Raw genomic sequence first — 17,929 nt, 5'->3', positions numbered from 1 at the left:
CTTTTAAAAGCGTGGCCCATGACATTAAAGCGTGGCATTCACAAGGGAAGCTGGGCACGAGGCAAACCAAGGGTAGCGTTCCAAAATGTGAACGCCACCCTCACTTTCCCTACCTTTTTTGTGCCTCTCAATCAAGGGAAGCAAGCCACACAACCAAGCAACACAAGTAGCGTTCAAAGGAGGGAACGGAGCGCTCAAAGAAACCAAGGCACAACAAGAGCCACGTTCACTAGAGTGAACGGCACGTTCACTTTTGTGAACTTTTTTGTGCTCTTGGCCAAGGAAAGCAAAGCTCGCCAAAGGAAACAAAGGAATGTAGCACTCAAAGAATGGAGTGTGGCATTCAAAATAGTGAACGCTAGTGGACCAAGCATGCCTCCAACCCAATCCCACTCAAGTGTAGCGTTCATAATTTGAACGTAGCGTTCAAAGAGTGAAAGCTAGGCAAGGAGGCTTGGCACATGACAAGGCACACAAGGCTAAGTGAACGCAACGTTCACTACTCAAAACAGAGCACTCCACTGGAGCATACCCCCAACCCATTTTCAATGAAATGCCATCCGGATCCATCGCTTCTTCAAATCCAAAATCAAAAGGCCCACTCCAAGCTTTAAAAGACCAAAATAGAAAGTGTGTATATATAGGAGTTAATTTGATTTGTAAAGGGACCTTTAGCTCATTTTAATTTTCTCACTTTTAATTTTCATTTGTTTTGAATTTGGGAATTGGGATTGGACCTGATTTGCTTTTTGTTTTCATTTTCTTTCTTCTGCAACTCTACTTTCTATTTTTGGGTTTTTGAATTGAGATTGAAGAGCTCGATTGATTCCTGATCTGAGAATCATCTTTGCTTTTCTTTCATAAAGTTTTGGGAATTAGAGAATTGGATCTAAGCTTCTTTTGCTGTTTTCATTTTCATTTCATCTGCAATTTCTTTTCTGCTTGGTCAAGGGAGTAAATGAGATCTAGATCCGATTTCTGATCTCATTGCTCTTCTTTGATCTTCAAGTTCTCTTTTAGAATTTCATAATTGAGCTAAGTTTTCTTGCTGTTTATTTCTTCAAGCAATTTTACATTTCTGTTTGGCTGCTGAGCTAAATTTCTTCATCTCAGAGCTCTCTAATTCACTTTAGCTTGCATTTTCTTGTTCAATTCTGAATTCCAGTACCCAAATCCCTTTTACTCTTTAAGCAATTTACATTTCTTGCACTTTAAGTTTCTAAAATTTACTTTTCTTGCAATTTAAGTTTCAGCTCTTTTACTTTCTTGCCCTTTAAGTTTCTGCAATTTACCTCTTCAGCACCTTTAGATTCAATCAATTTACCTTTTGCACCTTTTATTTTCTTGCAATTTAGATTCTATTAATCAAGTTTCACTCAAATCATCGAATATTCGCTTAACTAAATTCATCACCTAACTAAAATTGCTCAATCCATCAATCCCTGTGGGATCGACCTCACTCTTGTGAGTTATTACTACTTGATGCGACCCAATACACTTATCGGTGAGTTTTGTGTGGAATCGTTTTTCCCTCACCACGCGCGTCGATAGCGCCACCTACCCTCATGGTACATTTTCTAGAGAGTTGGGCTAACCTTGAGCTAGCGCTGTGCCCTGCGCCCAACCTAACCCACACGTGTGCGCACCTGGAGCGTACGCGCCCTTCGGCCAAACTGCGCATCGACGCGTAAACGTGCATGACGCGTCCGCGTTGGTAACAAAAAAAAGTTTTTTTTCTTATCTTCCATTTTCTTTTATTTATCGCATTCGTATACTTCTATTCTTTACATTTTAATTTTGTTTTTATAGCTTGTTTTCATTTTATTTTCTAAGTTTCTCATTTTAATAATGGTGTTGCATCTTCCTACTCAATTGTTGAGAATTTCTTGCATTATTTTGGTGCTTCGTGACTTGTAGCATTAATTGTAATGTTGTTTCTTCACACGAGATTAGTGCTTTAGTCCTTCCTAACTCAGTGTTCCTTGTTTTTGTGCCTCATTATCATTGAGTTAGGGTGGGACCAATTGCTCTCATGCTTATCACTAATCTTGTTTGTGTCAATTCTTATTTGATCTTGATGCTCAATATGCTCTTCATGCTTTGGATTTACTCTTGCATCAAGCTTCATGATATGCCTTAGCTTACATTATTTTCTCACTCACATGTTGTAGCTAGCATGTAGTAGAGAACCATACTCTTATTTGGCATTAGCCCCCGCCTATGCTCTATTTGCTTTGATATCTTTGCTATAGGCTTGATTTTCTTTCTTTTTCTTTCCTTTTAGGATTGGCCACCAAGAGGGAAAGGATAAGCTTCAAATGGGGCAACAAACAAGTCGTCTGCACAACCTTTTGAAGAAGCTCATCAGTTGTAACAACCCATCCACATTGCTCTTCTTTGCATGCACCGAGGACGGTGCAATCTTCAAGTGTGGAGAGGTCGTCCGATCGATCTCCATGGGTAACAATTTCCTTTTTCAACACCAGTGTTAGATTAGTTATTGCATTGCATGTTAGGTTGCATGTTAGTTAGAATTTGTACATATTTTTACCACTTCTTTCTTATTAGGACTACTTGGTTAGGGAGATAATTTTTTTTTCAAGAAACTGTTTTTAGGAAAACCTACCAATTTGAAAAAAATTTTTTGTTGAACTTTATTGAAAGAATTTATTTTTGAACATGGTTTTTGAGCTACGAACACAAGCTTCTGAGATTTGAGCCTAATGGTGTGGTTACATCTTATAACCACTTATTTTTCCTCTTGTGTGTAATATTCTCTTTCTATGATTGTGATCCTTGATTTGTTTGATGCTTTATGTCCATTATTTTGTGTATTCATGCACTTATATGATTGAGGCCATCGTTTCATTTAGCTCACTTACCCAAATAGCCTACCTTTTATTGATGCACGGAAAACTTGTCTCTCAACAAATCTCCCTTCGGCAAGTGTACCGAAGTTGTCGTAAAGTAAAAACTCACAATAGAGTGAGGTCGAATCCCACAGGGATTGATTGATCAAGAAACTTTAATTAGAAGAATGTTCTAGTTGAGCGAATCCAGAATTTGGGTTGAAAGTTGCAGAAAATAAAATGGCGGGAATGTAAATAACAGAAAAGTAAATGCTAGAACTAAAGGACTGGAAGTAAATGACTGAAAATAAATTGCAGAATTGTAAATGGGAATGGGGGATTTGCTCATAAAAGTAAATCGCAGAAATTAAAGAGAATGGGTGAGACTAGAGATGGGGAGTTGATTGGGCTTAGGAGATGTTGCAATTCTCCGGATCAAGTTCATTTTCATCTCTTCCTCAATCAATGCACTCATTGATCTCCTTGGCAATCTTAAGTGATTGAATTACAATTCCTTGCAATTCAATCTCTCAAATCTTGATCAATAGCCAATTCCTTGGTCAATTGCTCATGAGAAGAGATGAAGTATGGTCACTGATTATACCACATGCATTTCCCAAACCAAGTATTGAGAGGGTTACAGTCACATACCCATCCAAACCCAATTTGGTCCAGCATGAGAAAGCATTTCTAGCTTGATCTCTTCATTCCTCTTCCAAGGTTCAAAAGAGATCCAAGTTTGAATAGCTTCTCTTCCAAGGTAACTACTCAATTGGATGAAGATCGAAAGCTTTCAAGTAAAATCAAGAGGAAAGATAGAAGAAGAACAATGAAAATTAGTATTGATCCATCAAATTACAACAGAGCTCCCTAACCCAATGAAAGGGGTTTAGTTGTTCATAGCTCTTGAAAATGAAAACAAAGATGGAGAATACATCATAAACTAGAAATTGCAAAGAAAGTAAAATACAGAGAGTGGTTCTTCAGCCTCCAGAACTATTTTACAATTCAAAGCTACTCCTATATATACTACTCTTCTCAGCTTCTAGTTCACTCTTCAAGTCTTGGGCCTTTGGATCTTGAGTTTGAAGCAGTTCCTTTCTTTATTTGGGCTTGGCTTTACTTGCAGAGAGAAAGTGCGGAGTGGGCAGAGACTTAAGCTCAGGGCGTAAGGAGTGTTAATCATTTAGTGAAAGTCCAAGTTCGGGAACGTTAGTGACACTTAACTTTGTCACTAACGTTCCAATGCACCCCTTTTGCCTTACGTTAAAACCCACGTTAACTAGGTTAACGTGGCTTTTAACGTTGCCTTGTCAATCTTCGAGAACGTTAGTGACACTCAACATTGTCACTAACGTTCCAGTGTGCCCCTTCTTGCTTCACGTTAAAGCTCACGTTAACTAGGTTAACGTGGCTTCTAACGTGGCCTTTGCCATCCTTCGAGAATGTTAGTGACATTCAACATTATCATTAACGTTCCAATGTGCCCCTAGGTCTCACGTTAGAGTCCACGTTAACTAGGTTAATGTGGCTTCTAACGTGGCCATCTTTTAGCCATCCCAACGTTAGTAACAATGTTGAGTGTCACTAACGTTGGCTCATCTTTCATTTCTAATCGTTAGCTTCCACGTTAACCAAGTTAACGTGGAAGTTAACGTGACTCTTGGGGGTTGTGTGGTTGCTTCAATGTTAGTGACAATGTTGAGTGTCACTAACGTTGTCGACAACTCTTCATTCTCTACGTTAGTTCCCACGTTAACCAAGTTAGCGTGGGAGTTAACGTGGTACTTAGCACCATAGGCCAACGTTAGTGACAATGTTGAGTGTCACTAACGTTGGCTTCTCTCCCTCCCCCTTAATGTTAGAGGCCACGTTAACTAGGTTAACGTGGCTTCTAACGTGGCCACTTATGAGTGATTGCCAACGTTAGTGACAATGTTGAGTGTCACTAACGTTGGCTCAACTTCTTTTCTCCACGTTAGAGTTCACGTTAACTTGGTTAACGTGACTCTCTAATGTGGGCATTGATGGCTTTTTGAGAGTGTTATTGGAAATCACTTTTCTCATTAATCTTTGCAAGTTACCTCCCCTTTTCTTGCTCCTTTTTGGTCCTGAAATCAAGCAACAAAGTGCATCAAAGCTCTAGTCCAAGTCATGAGTAATGCAACATAATATTTGTCACTAAACTTATGCAAAATCCTCATGAAATCATGTAAAATGCACAATGTATGCTTGAGTGAAGGCATAAGTGAATATTTACCCAAAACTAGCTTATTTCCTAAAGAAATGCATGAAACTAACCTAAAAACAGTAAAGAAAAGGTCAGTGAAACTGGCCAAAATGCCCTGGCATCACAACACCAAACTTAAAGCTTGCTTGTCCCTAAGCAAGTACTGGAACAAGAAAATGATGAATGGAATATCCAGAGGAATGAGTCATTCTTGTGGAAGTCATATTACTGATTTTATGGTGGTTTCATGCATAGCAACTTAGGTTCATTCCATTACTGGCTTTCAGACCTTTATTCTGTCCTAAAACACCCACTTTGTTCATATCCCATGAGACTTTTATTCATTGATCCTTTTATTGTTATTACAAGGGTTGTTTGTGTTATTTAGGCTAGGTGCTCTGTAAGGGGGCAACTCTTTAAGATAAGCTTTCAGCCAACACTCCCGAACCAGTTGGTTCAAGGTGCTAGGTATTGAGACACCCCTAAGGACTTACTCCCTCAAGCCTATCCCCCATACATACACACTACAGGCATTTAGTTTATTTATTTTCTTTTCTTGAGACCTTGGTGTCCAGCACCTCTTTGGGTTACTAAGTGTTCTGTAGTGAAGGTTACTCTTGATAGTGGACTTTCAGCTGATAATCCCGAGTTAGTTAACCCAAGTTACCGAGTGATAAGGCACTCCTAAGAGCTTATTCATCCAAGTAGATCCCTCACACAGGAGCACCACAGACACTTGCCTCAAGCTTAAAACCATTGATGCCTAGCCTTATTGCTTACTCTTTTTCTTTTGTTTTTCACTTCCATTGTTCTTTCCCTTTTCTCTTCTTAGGATCTTGTTATTAACTTAGTTTCATGAGTGTATCCAAAGCAAAGTATTCAGGATAGATAGTTGTCCTCCTAGCCTTGTGGTTGAACCAACTTAGCTAACTTATGACTACCCCAAAGATTCATGAATGCACTTCCACAATATAAACTCCACTCTGGTCTTTTACAACTATAATCATTCTCTTTTTATTTAATTTAAAGGGACAAGCTTACAAGTAGGTTACATGATGGTGCAGTGACATTTAAACCAGAAAATCATGGACCTCTTCAGAAGGAAAAACTTAAAAGACAGAATAAAAAAAAGTTTAAACATAACATGGAAGCATGTTCTATTTCATACAAGATCTTCCTTATTTAAAGCATAGAAAAGATGGACTAAAAAGAACTCCACCACCTTTCATTCATGTGGATGTCCATGCTCCCATCCTTGTTTATCCTCATTGTGTCTCTCTTGAGTACTTGTACTTCCACTTCCTTTGCCTTTTCCGAGCAGCTTTCTCCAGAAACCACTATCTTCCATCTTCTTCTTGAGTGTCTCCTTTTGCTGTTTCACTTTTCTCTCTTCTTGTTCTACAAATTCTTTTTGAACTTCATCATATGCAGGGATGGCATAGTGTAGATGATGCATATTACTGGTCATGTAGTTTAACTCGGCTTGAGTGTTTACATAGAACTCCTCCCTATGTAGTTGCCTCCCTTCATTGAGTACACTGAACTCATTGAAAGTTTTCATTTGGGCTATCTGCCGCTGGTTGAGCTCTTGCAAGTGCTTCTCTTGAAGCTCTTGCCTTTCATTCACTTGGTTGATGGCTTGAGTGAGCTGAGAGTAGTGTTCCTGCTGCTGCTCCATTTGTTGTTTTTGCCATGCTTCCTGTTGGTTCAGCCGGTTCAGTATTTGCTCTTGTCCTTCCATATGTCTCTGTCCTAAATCTTCAATGGCTCTTAGAAGGTGAGTCATATTCAAGTTGGCTGGGTCATGATACTCTTCTTGTTGATGTTCTTCCTGATGGTATTCCTCTTGATGAGCTTCTTCCTGGGTCCTTTGCCTTCCTATATGTGGCCTTCTTAGTTGCTGAGCCGGTGTGGTATAGACCATTCGCTCGAGTGTGACTGGCCTCCCTGGGTTTACCCAGTCTGGGCTGCTATCCTCAAATACTACCTTGGCCTTGTTGCACAAGTAGAGAATGGTGCTGGGGTACCAAAGTCTGGCTCCTGAGTCAGCTTTCTCAGCTAACTCTTGAATTCCTTCGGCAATGAGCTCATGCACTTTGATTTCCCTACCTTGTACCAAGCATTGTACCATAGTGGCTCGATTGATGTTAACCTCTGAATTATTGGCAGCTGGTAGGATGGACCTCCTTACAAGCTCAAACCACCCCTTGGCTTCAGGGTGAAGGTCCCCCCTTTTTATGAATTTTGGTCTCCCATCTGAGTACCTCTCCCAGTTAGCGGCTGTGACACAGATATCTGATGCTATCTCTGAGAGCTCATCCTTATCGGGGCTTCTACTTATCCTTGCCTGATAACTCTCCTCATCAAAATGAGGTGATTTTAATTGAAGATCTCTTGTTATGGCACTTGGGCTGAAGTCCACCTCCCTTCCTCTCACATAGCTTTTGAAGGTTGGGGCTTTGGTCTTATCCTCTCTAACTGCATTTGCATAGAATTCTTTGATGAGGTTTCCATTGATTTTCCCCTCTGGACTGGTGAGCAATTGCCACCCCCTCTGTTCGATTTTTCTCCAAATCTGTGGTGATTCATTGGCATTGATTTGGAAGATTAATTCTGGCAATATCCTTCTGGCACTTATCCGCTCAAATTCATGCTCATGAAAGGTAGTCTTGAATCTCTTGTCATCAAAAGGAGCACTCTCAATAGGCCCTTTCCTCTTTTGCCTCTTTGAGCTTGATGATGCCATGGCTTGAATTGTTGTTTGAGGGGGTTCGAGGCTTAGGATAGATGAAGAGAGGGTTGGTTAAAGCATTTTGTGATGAAGGGTTTAATGTGCCAATAGAAGTGTGGAGAGTGGGGATTTGAATGTGAGGAGTGAGCATGCACTACGGTTCACTTATGTAAGAAAATCATGAGTGGATGAAGGGTGTGGATTGCATGAATGTTTACTAGATGAACGGATGGAGTTGTGTATGAAGGGAAGACAAGGATCATCACTTTAATGAGAGTGATTGGTTCCGTCTTCAAGGGTCTTCTTTCTCCAATGTTGCATGGCAGCATTTCCCCATGCATTCCCTCTTGAGACATGTGTGTAGTGCTCTTCATTAAGTGGCGAAATCTCCCCCATTTAATTGTCCAATCAATCCCTTTTCATGCTTCTTTTCCTTTCCTATAAAGATTTGAAATAAGGGAATTAATATATAAGAAAATTAAAACTCTACGGCTAGAATAAATTGAAAGAAAGGATTTGATTGTTTGTTTATGAATTTCAACTAACTAACTAACTATTGGTGGTTCCTTATATGCATTTTGGTGGCACCATGGGGTGACACCAAACTTAGTTTGAAGCACTGTGATGAAAGTTTTGTGTTCAAAGCTCCCAAGGCTAGCATGCAACTTGGTTTGCTTTGAACACCAAACTTGTTCCTCACTATATTCTGCATACGAAGATTTTCACCAATTGTTTGTTAAGTTTGGATTGAAGCTCATAAAGATTGACTTATTCATTATCATCTGGAAGCATATAAAACATGGGTTGCCTCTCATGAAGCGCTTCTTTAGCGTCACTAGCTTGACGTTTTTCTTTCATCACGGTGGTTGGTAGTGCTTAAAGTCCTCCCCTCTTGCTGTGGACTTGTATCCATTGGTTGGATCAATGATTTCCACATGTTCCAGGGAAAGAACTCTGTTGATAGTGAAGACCTTGGGTAATTGACATGGCACAGTAGGGAGATTAGGGGGAATATCTGGGAAGTAGGCTGAGACAACTCTATCCCCTGGAGAGAAGTCTTCCGTAGGGATCTTCTTGTTCCTCCATCTCCTTGGTACCTTTTTCTTTGTTTCTTTTGAGGTTGCCTTCCCCTTGGTGACCTCTTTTCTCCAAGGAGTTGTGATGCTGTCTTCACCTGCCTCTAGAGGTTTGGGTTCCTCCAACTTTTCCTTGAGCTGTGGTAATTGCTGTTTTCCTTGTTTGTCAGTTAAGGGGGTCTCGGAACGAACTGGCTGTGCTTCAGTGCTTGTTTCCTCCTTCAGTTTCTCATTATCATTTGTGCTGAGTTCTTTGTCCTCTTGATCTGTTTCTTGTGAGAGTTTGAAAACATTGAAGCTGAGTTGTTCATCATGGATTCTCAATATTAGCTCCCCTTTCTCTACATCGATAAGTGCTCTGGCCGTAGCTAGAAATGGTCTTCCCAATATGATTAGGTGAGTGTGACTTTCTTCCATGTCCAGAATGACAAAGTCTGTTGGGAGAAAGTACTTCCCAACCTTTAGCAACACATTTTCCACCACTCCTATTGCTTGCTTTTGAGTTTTGTCAGCCAGTCTGATAATGACATCTGTGGGCATTATCTCATTAATCTGCAGCCTCTTCACCAGGGATAAGGGCAGTAAGTTGATGTTGGCCCCTAAATCGCATAGTTCTCTGTCGAACATATTTTCACCTATGGCACAAGGGATATGAAAACTTCCTGGGTGTCTTCTTTTTGTAGGCAACTCAGGTTGAATAAGGGCACTACATTCCTTGTTCATCACTATAGTCTGCCCTCCCTTGAGTGAGCTTCTCCTGGGAAGAAGTTCTTTCATATACTTGATGAATGTAGGCATTTGTTGAATTGCCTTGATGAATGGTATGTTCACATGCAGAGATGCAAACAAGTCTAGGAACCTTGAGTATATTCTTTTTCCCACAGCACCATTGAGCAGTTGAAGGAATGGTGCATAGAGCTTCAGCAGCTCTTGTTGTGAGATTTCTGGTTCTTTGTGATCTCTATCCTCCTCCTTTGTTGAGTTGTCTTCAAGTTGTTTGCACATTTTGCCTTGCTTATCATCAGTCTCTTGATCACTTGTAGTGACCATTTTACAATCTTCCCATCTTACTTTCTTTGCTTCTCCCTTGGGGTTTTTCTCCGTGTCACTTGGGAAGCTATCAGTAGGTTTGGGAATTTTCTCAGACAAATATCCCACCTGGAATTCCAGCTTCCTAATGGTTTCTCCCTGGTTCTTAATATTGGCTCGCACCTCCTCTTTGAATGCCTTATTTTCTTGAATCTCTTGGCTTATTCCTTCAAGTAGGGCTTCAATCTTAGAGAGCCTATCATCAATTGATGAGTGGTTCGGAGCAGATGTGCTGTTTTGGTTTTGATAAGTATGTGGAGAAGTGTTGTTGTGGGGGTGTTGAGATGTCCTCTGGGTGAATTGTTGGTGAGCTGCATTGTTGTTGGAGTTGTAACGTCTCTGGTCTTGGTTTTGATCTTGCTCACTTCCCCACCCAAAGTTCAGGTGATTTCTCCATCCAGGGTTGTAAGTCTTGGAGTATGGATCATAGTTTTTCCTTAGTGAATTCCCAATGTAGTTGGCTTGCTCCTGACTCCCTTCTGCTTCTTGGTTTACTACTTCTTGTGTTGTTGATGAAGTGGAGATTGCTGCTACTTGGTTCATCTCCATCTTCTTGGTGAGGTCAGCCAGCTGCTGGGTAATGAGCTTGTTTTGGGCCAACAGAGCATCCACATTGTTTAGCTCCATCACTCCTCTTGTATTCCTTCTTTCGGAAGCATAGAAGTAGTCGTTTTCTGCTACTGTTTCAATAACATCTATGGCTTCCTCAATTGTCTTCTTCTTGTTCAAGGACCCTCCAGATGAATGGTCTACTGCCTTCTTTGACTCATAAGAGAGCCCTTCATAGAAAATGTGCAGCTGGACCCATTCGTTGAACATGTCAGGTGGACACCTCCTTCTTAATTCTTTGAACCTCTCCCATGCTTCATACAGAGTCTCACCATCCTGTTGCCTGAAGGTTTGAACCTCAGCTCTCAACCTATTGATTCGTTGAGGAGGGTAGAATCTTGCTAAGAATTTGTTCACCACATCCTCCCAAGTTGTCAAGCTCTCCCTTGGGAAGGATTCCAGCCACTTGGCTGCCTTGTCTCTGAGTGAGAAGGGAAATAAGAGCAATCTATAGGCGTCAGGATGAACACCATTAGATTTCACTGTGTCACATATTCTCAGGAAGGTGGTCAAATGTTGGTTGGGATCTTCTTGAACACCTCCTCCAAACGAACAGTTGTTCTGAACAAGGGTGATGAGCTGTGGTTTAAGTTCAAAGTTGTTGGCATGGATTGTTGGTTTTTGGATGCTACTTCCACAATTGCCTGGGTTTGGATTAATGTAAGAGCCCAAAACTCTTCTATCCTCCCTAGCATGATTTGCTCCACCTCCTCTGCCATGGTTGTGAATCTCTTTTTCATGATGATTTTCCATGTTTTCTTCCATGTTTGGTTCAAAGTATTCCTCAAACTGTTCCTCTTCTTCTTCAGCACCAACTACTTGTTTTTCTTTTGCCTCCCTCCTTAGTCTAAGGAAGGTTCTCTCTGGTTCAGAATCAAAGGAAGTTGAAGCCCCGCTTCTTCTCCCTGTCATACAACCAACAAGTATAAGCAGAGAATATAGATGCAGACAGTATTTATGTCAGAATTGATGTTAGTTGTGGGTGATGCAATATATCAAACAGTTAATGGGTTAGCAAACAGAATTGAAAATAACAAAGAAAAACAAAAGAGTAGATGGAGAAGGGAAGAAGTTTAACAAAAACAAAAAGTAAGTCACTCAAACAGAAAAATGAAATTCACAAAATAAAATGCTCAATCTAGTGATCTTCCAATCTAATCATTGTTGATGCACAATCAATCCCCGGCAACGGCGCCATAAACTTGATGCACGGAAAACTTGTCTCTCAACAAATCTCCCTTCGGCAAGTGTACCGAAGTTGTCGTCAAGTAAAAACTCACAATAGAGTGAGGTCGAATCCCACAGGGATTGATTGATCAAGCAACTTTAATTAGAAGAATGTTCTAGTTGAGCGAATCCAGAATTTAGGTTGAAAGTTGCAGAAAATAAAATGGCGGGAATGTAAATAACAGAAAAGTAAATGCTAGAACTAAAGGACTGGAAGTAAATGACTGAAAATAAATTGCAGAATTGTAAATGGGAATGGGGGATTTGCTCATAAAAGTAAATCGCAGAAATTAAAGAGAATGGGTGAGATTAGAGATGGGAGTTGATTGGGCTTAGGAGATGTTGCAATTCTCCGGATCAAGTTCATCTTTATCTCTTCCTCAATCAATGCACTCATTGATCTCCTTGGCAATCTTAAGTGATTGAATTACAATTCCTTGCAATTCAATCTCTCAAATCTTGATCAATAGCCAATTCCTTGGTCAATTGCTCATGAGAAGAGATGAAGTATGGTCACTGATTATACCACATGCATTTCCCAAACCAAGTATTGAGAGGGTTACAGTCACATACCCATCCAAACCCAATTTGGTCCAGCATGAGAAAGCATTTCTAGCTTGATCTCTTCATTCCTCTTCCAAGGTTCAAAAGAGATCCAAGTTTGAATAGCTTCTCTTCCAAGATAACTACTCAATTGGATGAAGATCGAAAGCTTTCAAGTAAAATCAAGAGGAAAGATAGAAGAAGAACAATGAAAATTAGTATTGATCCATCAAATTACAACAGAGCTCCCTAACCCAATGAAAGGGGTTTAGTTGTTCATAGCTCTTGAAAATGAAAACAAAGATGGAGAATACATCATAAACTAGAAATTGCAAAGAAAGTAAAATACAGAGAGTGGTTCTTCAGCCTCCAGAACTATTTTACAATTCAAAGCTACTCCTATATATACTACTCTTCTCAGCTTCTAGTTCACTCTTCAAGTCTTGGGCCTTTGGATCTTGAGTTTGAAGCAGTTCCTTTATTTATTTGGGCTTGGCTTTACTTGCAGAGAGAAAGTGCGGAGTGGGCAGAGACTTAAGCTCAGGGCGTAAGGAGTGTTAATCATTTAGTGAAAGTCCAAGTTCGGGAACGTTAGTGACACTTAACTTTGTCACTAACGTTCCAATGCACCCCTTTTGCCTTACGTTAAAACCCACGTTAACTAGGTTAACGTGGCTTTTAACGTTGCCTTGTCAATCTTCGAGAACGTTAGTGACACTCAACATTGTCACTAACGTTCCAATGTGCCCCTTCTTGCTTCACGTTAAAGCTCACGTTAACTAGGTTAACGTGGCTTCTAACGTGGCCTTTGCCATCCTTCGAGAATGTTAGTGACATTCAACATTATCATTAACGTTCCAATGTGCCCCTAGGTCTCACGTTAGAGTCCACGTTAACTAGGTTAATGTGGCTTCTAACGTGGCCATCTTTTAGCCATCCCAACGTTAGTGACAATGTTGAGTGTCACTAACGTTGGCTCATCTTTCATTTCTAATCGTTAGCTTCCACGTTAACCAAGTTAACGTGGAAGTTAACGTGACTCTTGGGGGTTGTGTGGTTGCTTCAACGTTAGTGACAATGTTGAGTGTCACTAACGTTGTCGACAACTCTTCATTCTCTACGTTAGTTCGAGTTAACGTGGTACTTAGCACCATAGGCCAACGTTAGTGACAATGTTGAGTGTCACTAACGTTGGCTTCTCTCCCTCCCCCTTAACGTTAGAGGCCACGTTAACTAGGTTAACGTGGCTTCTAACGTGGCCACTTATGAGTGATTGCCAACGTTAGTGACAATGTTGAGTGTCACTAACGTTGGCTCAACTTCTTTTCTCCACGTTAGAGTTCACGTTAACTTGGTTAACGTGACTCTCTAACGTGGGCATTGATGGTTTTTTGAGAGTGTTATTGGCAATCACTTTTCTCATTAATCTTTGCAAGTTACCTCCCCTTTTCTTGCTCCTTTTTGGTCCTGAAATCAAGCAACAAAGTGCATCAAAGCTCTAGTCCAAGTCATGAGTAATGCAACATAATATTTGTCACTAAACTTATGCAAAATCCTCATGAAATCATGTAAAATGCACAACGTATGCTTGAGTGAAGGCATAAGTGAATATTTACCCAAAACTAGCTTATTTCCTAAAGAAATGCATGAAACTAACCTAAAAACAGTAAAGAAAAGGTCAATGAAACTGGCCAAAATGCCCTGGCATCATTTATCAACCTTTGTTAGCCAACTTTGAGCCTACGAGTAATCCACTTTGTTCTTTAATTTAGCACATTACAAGCCTTAAAGCGAAAAAACAACAAATGTCCTTTATTTGGATCTTTGATTAGCTTAGGCTAGTGAGTGTGAGTATCATTCAAGTGTGGCAAAACTTGGGACATTAGTTGGGATAAAAGGGTTTTTTTGTTTTGTATTTCTATATTTGGGAATTGGGTACATGCTCATGTGTTAATTAAATGTAAAACCATATGCATTGATACTTTTGTGTATACTTTATTGCAGAAAGAAAAAAATGAGAAAATAAAAAGAAATAAAAAAATGTAGATATCAAAAGAAAAAAAATAGAAAGAAAAGAAAAAGAAAAGAAAAGTAATAAAAAAGGGACAAAATGCCCCAAGTGAAGCTCAATAATAATCAATGCATATGTGTTGTGATCAAGAAAAAAAATGCATGAGTATGTGAAAAAGTGAAGAATGGGTAGTTAGGTTTGTTTAGAATTGTATAGGTTGCTATATAGGTTAGGTGGGAAGTTTAAGGTAATCAAAGATTCAAATTTCAAGTCCACTTGACCAAATATGTATCCTTACCTTGACCCTAGCCCCTTTACAACCTATTAAAAGACCTCATGATGAATGTATGCATGCATTGAATAATTGTCGATTGTTAGATGAAAAACAAATCTTGGAAAGCATGATTAGGGGAGAATTGAGAGAATCGACCCTATATACTTGAGCGATTAGAGTGCAAACACTTCTGGTGAGGGTTCGACGCTCAATTCCTTGATTCCCGGCTTTCATGAGCGTTCTTCTTGCAAGTCTACTTGGACTTCATTTTCATACTTGAATTGGTAGGATTCATGAGTCATCATATGACCTTAGCCCTACCCGTTTATACATGCTCTTGGAAGACTGATTTATTTTTAACCTAGGTAGAATTATTTTGCATTTAGTTGTATTCATATAGATAGATGCATTTAGGTTATTTGCATTGAATAAATGTCATACTCCTTATTTCATTCTTGGTTTAGCATGAGGACATGCTATGGTTTAAGTGTGGGGAGGTTGATAAACCCCATTTTTAGGGTTTATCTTCTGTTGAATTTAGAAGGTTTTATCATCTTTTTCCATATTTATTCAATGAAATAGCATGGTTTTGTAAATTCTCCTTTAATTGTGCTTAAGAGTGAAAACATGTTTTTATGTCTTAAAGTAGCTAAATTTAATTCACCTTGATTCCATTAGATGCCTTGATATGTTTGTTAAGTGATTTCAGATTTAGGAGGCAAGGATTGGATTGAGGGAATGAAGAAAAAGCATGTAGAAATGGAGAACTCATAAAGAAATGAAGGAATAGCAAAGCTCTCAAGCCCGACCTCTTCGCACTTAGTCGACCATAACTTGAGCTACAAAAGTTCAAATGATACGGTTCCAGTTGCGTTGGAAAGCTAATATCCGGTGCTTCATAATGATATAAAATTTGCCATAGTTACATCACGTTTAGGGGTGCGCACGCACACTGTATGCGTACACACCGATGTTGCACGTGACCCACTTAAGCGCAACTCGTGGCCAACGATTTCTGGTGCATTTTGGGCCCAATCTAACTTATTTCTGATGCTATTTAACCCATGGATTGAAGAGGGATGAGAGAACTAGTCATTATTAGTTTAGCTTAGATTAGTTTTGGAGGAAAAGTTAGTTTCTAGAGAGAGGAGCTCTCTCTTCTGTCTAGAATTAGGAGTAGGTTAGATCTAGATTAGGAATTCTTAGATCTAGGTTAATTTCATGCTTAGATTTACTTTTCCTTTTGTAATTTTTCTTCTTCTATATCTCTTCTCTCTAGTTTAGCATTTAATTCTTGTAATTCTTTACTTTTATGTTGATGCACTTTTGTTCTTTTATTTCTCTTTAATGCAATTTATGTTTTCATGTTCCTTTATTGTTGAATTGCTTTGTTGTTGTTTAATTCCTTGCAATTGAGTAGTGTAGATTTACTTTCCTTGCAATTTTACTATGATTTTCTTTTATGCCTTCCAAGTGTTTGATAAAATACTTGGAAGAATTTTAGAGTAGAATTTTCTGCTCTTGGCTTGGGAAGGTAACTTAGGAACTCTTGAGTTGCTAATGTCCAAGTGATTGATGATTGGGAGCCATTGACTCTAGTTCTCATTAATTCAATTGGTGGAGAGTTAGGACTTATGGACTTGGATTGATATAGCTTATTTGACTTTCCTTTACTACTAAGTTAGAGGATGACTTAATGGGATTGATCCTTTCCAATTCTCATGTTGTGGTTAGTGATAAGGATAGAGATCCTTGACCGCCAAACCTTGCCAAGACCACTTTATCATTTACATTTCCATTGTCATTTACTTTTCTTGTAATTGTGAGACGACACTACCCTGTAATTCCTTTGAGAGATGACCCGAGGTTCCAATACTTCGGTTTATAAATTTAGGGGTTTGTACTTGTGACAAACAATCTTTTGTATGAAAGGATTATTGTTTGGTTTAGAAACTATACTTGCAACGAGATTTTATTAGTGAATTTATATACCATCAAAAAAATCAATTCATCACTCATCCACGACGCTCTCCTCTGGCGGCAAGCTCCTCCATCAATGCTTTTCTTCTAGCTGCGATCTCTTCCATCAAAGTTTCCTGCTCCATCGTGTTGTGCTCTGTGAAGATTCTTTTTCTCCATTTTTGTTGAACTAGGTTTATATACAAATCCACATTCTCTTCTTTTAATTACTCATATTTTTTATTTGCTAATTGTTACTACTTCTATTTCATTAATGCTAGGTTTTGATTTTCTCTTTGTTAGCAGAAATTGGGGTAAGGTCTTAATGAAATTCCTTTGTTTTTTTCTTAGCATACAAATTTGCATTCGCTTCGCGGTTTTGATTTGTAAATATGCTCTCTATTGGTGATTTACTGATTTGCATAGCACGTGTTTGATGAATTGCTTGAATGCTTATTTTTTTTTGTTCAAGGCAATCGAAGATTCTAGAATCTCGATCGTGGTTTTCTCCAGAAGCTATGGAGATTCGACGTGGTGGTTGAAGGAATTGGAGAAGATAATGAAGTGTGGGAGCAGCAAGGGTCAGAAGGTTATGCTGGTGTTCTACGGTGTTAATCCGTCGGAAGCTGGGATGGCGTTCGCATACGGGAACCGCTCAAGGAAGCTGCTTGTCTTTCGAGTTTTGTTACATATATCAGTAGGTACTTTTAAGTTTTAAAGCTGTTTAAAGAATGACTGATCATATAATCCATATAAATGCGAGACAGTCATATGCTTTTCAAAGTGTCTCTGCTCCATCCTAGCATCCCTCTTCACCGAGGATTGTTAAATTGACCACTCACCTTCTTGAAGTTGGGTTTGGACATGGTGAAATATTTGTAGGTGCCCATAAATGATTATGCAGTAACATTTTATGCCCCTTGTTGTCCCTAGGTGAAGTGGGGCAATTAATTTCTTATTATAAAAGGTCTCTTAACATTGTAGTATTGTCTTATTTTTGCAGGATGCTACAGAGTATAAAAGAAGGGTCAGGCAGTAGGCAAAGCAATAGCCACCAATAATCTAGTGATACCACAACTCACCTTAGGAACTATTTTTGCATCATATATGCTCTCATGCACTATAGCTTGAAACTGTTCTGTCATCTATGATTGTTGGCTATAATATTTTGCATACACTATGGTATTTCCTATATATGTTTACTTTTCGATTTGGATTAAGTGTTAATATATAAACAATGTGGAAACAACAAAAGAAGACATGTTGGTGGCATGTGCCTGATGTTTGCTGATGCATTTCTATATGAATCAATAACAGTTCGGGTGAATGAA

The 17,929-nt window shown here is 39.3% G+C and overlaps 1 long non-coding RNA gene and 1 other non-coding gene across 3 annotated transcripts; both read left to right on the top strand.

Moving 5' to 3' along the window:
- The first annotated feature begins 10,792 nt into the window (after nt 1–10,792).
- On the top strand, nt 10,793–10,896 carry LOC112782025 (small nucleolar RNA R71). Its single transcript, XR_003192769.1, has one exon. It is a non-coding gene; the product is annotated as a small nucleolar RNA R71 (small nucleolar RNA).
- A 5,748-nt stretch (nt 10,897–16,644) lies between these two features.
- On the top strand, nt 16,645–17,929 carry LOC112779548 (uncharacterized). 2 transcript variants are annotated; one of them, XR_011877668.1, is made up of 4 exons: nt 16,645–16,792; nt 16,880–16,912; nt 17,071–17,295; nt 17,602–17,929. It is a non-coding gene; the product is annotated as an uncharacterized lncRNA (long non-coding RNA). The 2 variants fall into 2 exon arrangements; XR_003190758.3 differs by having other exon boundaries at nt 16,653–16,792; nt 17,071–17,299.

This window comes from Arachis hypogaea, chromosome 19 (genome assembly GCF_003086295.3).
Source record: "Arachis hypogaea cultivar Tifrunner chromosome 19, arahy.Tifrunner.gnm2.J5K5, whole genome shotgun sequence".
Taxonomy (NCBI): domain Eukaryota; kingdom Viridiplantae; phylum Streptophyta; class Magnoliopsida; order Fabales; family Fabaceae; genus Arachis; species Arachis hypogaea.
The sequence above is the reverse complement of the archived record's forward strand: the minus strand, read 5'-3'. Positions and strand labels throughout refer to the sequence as shown.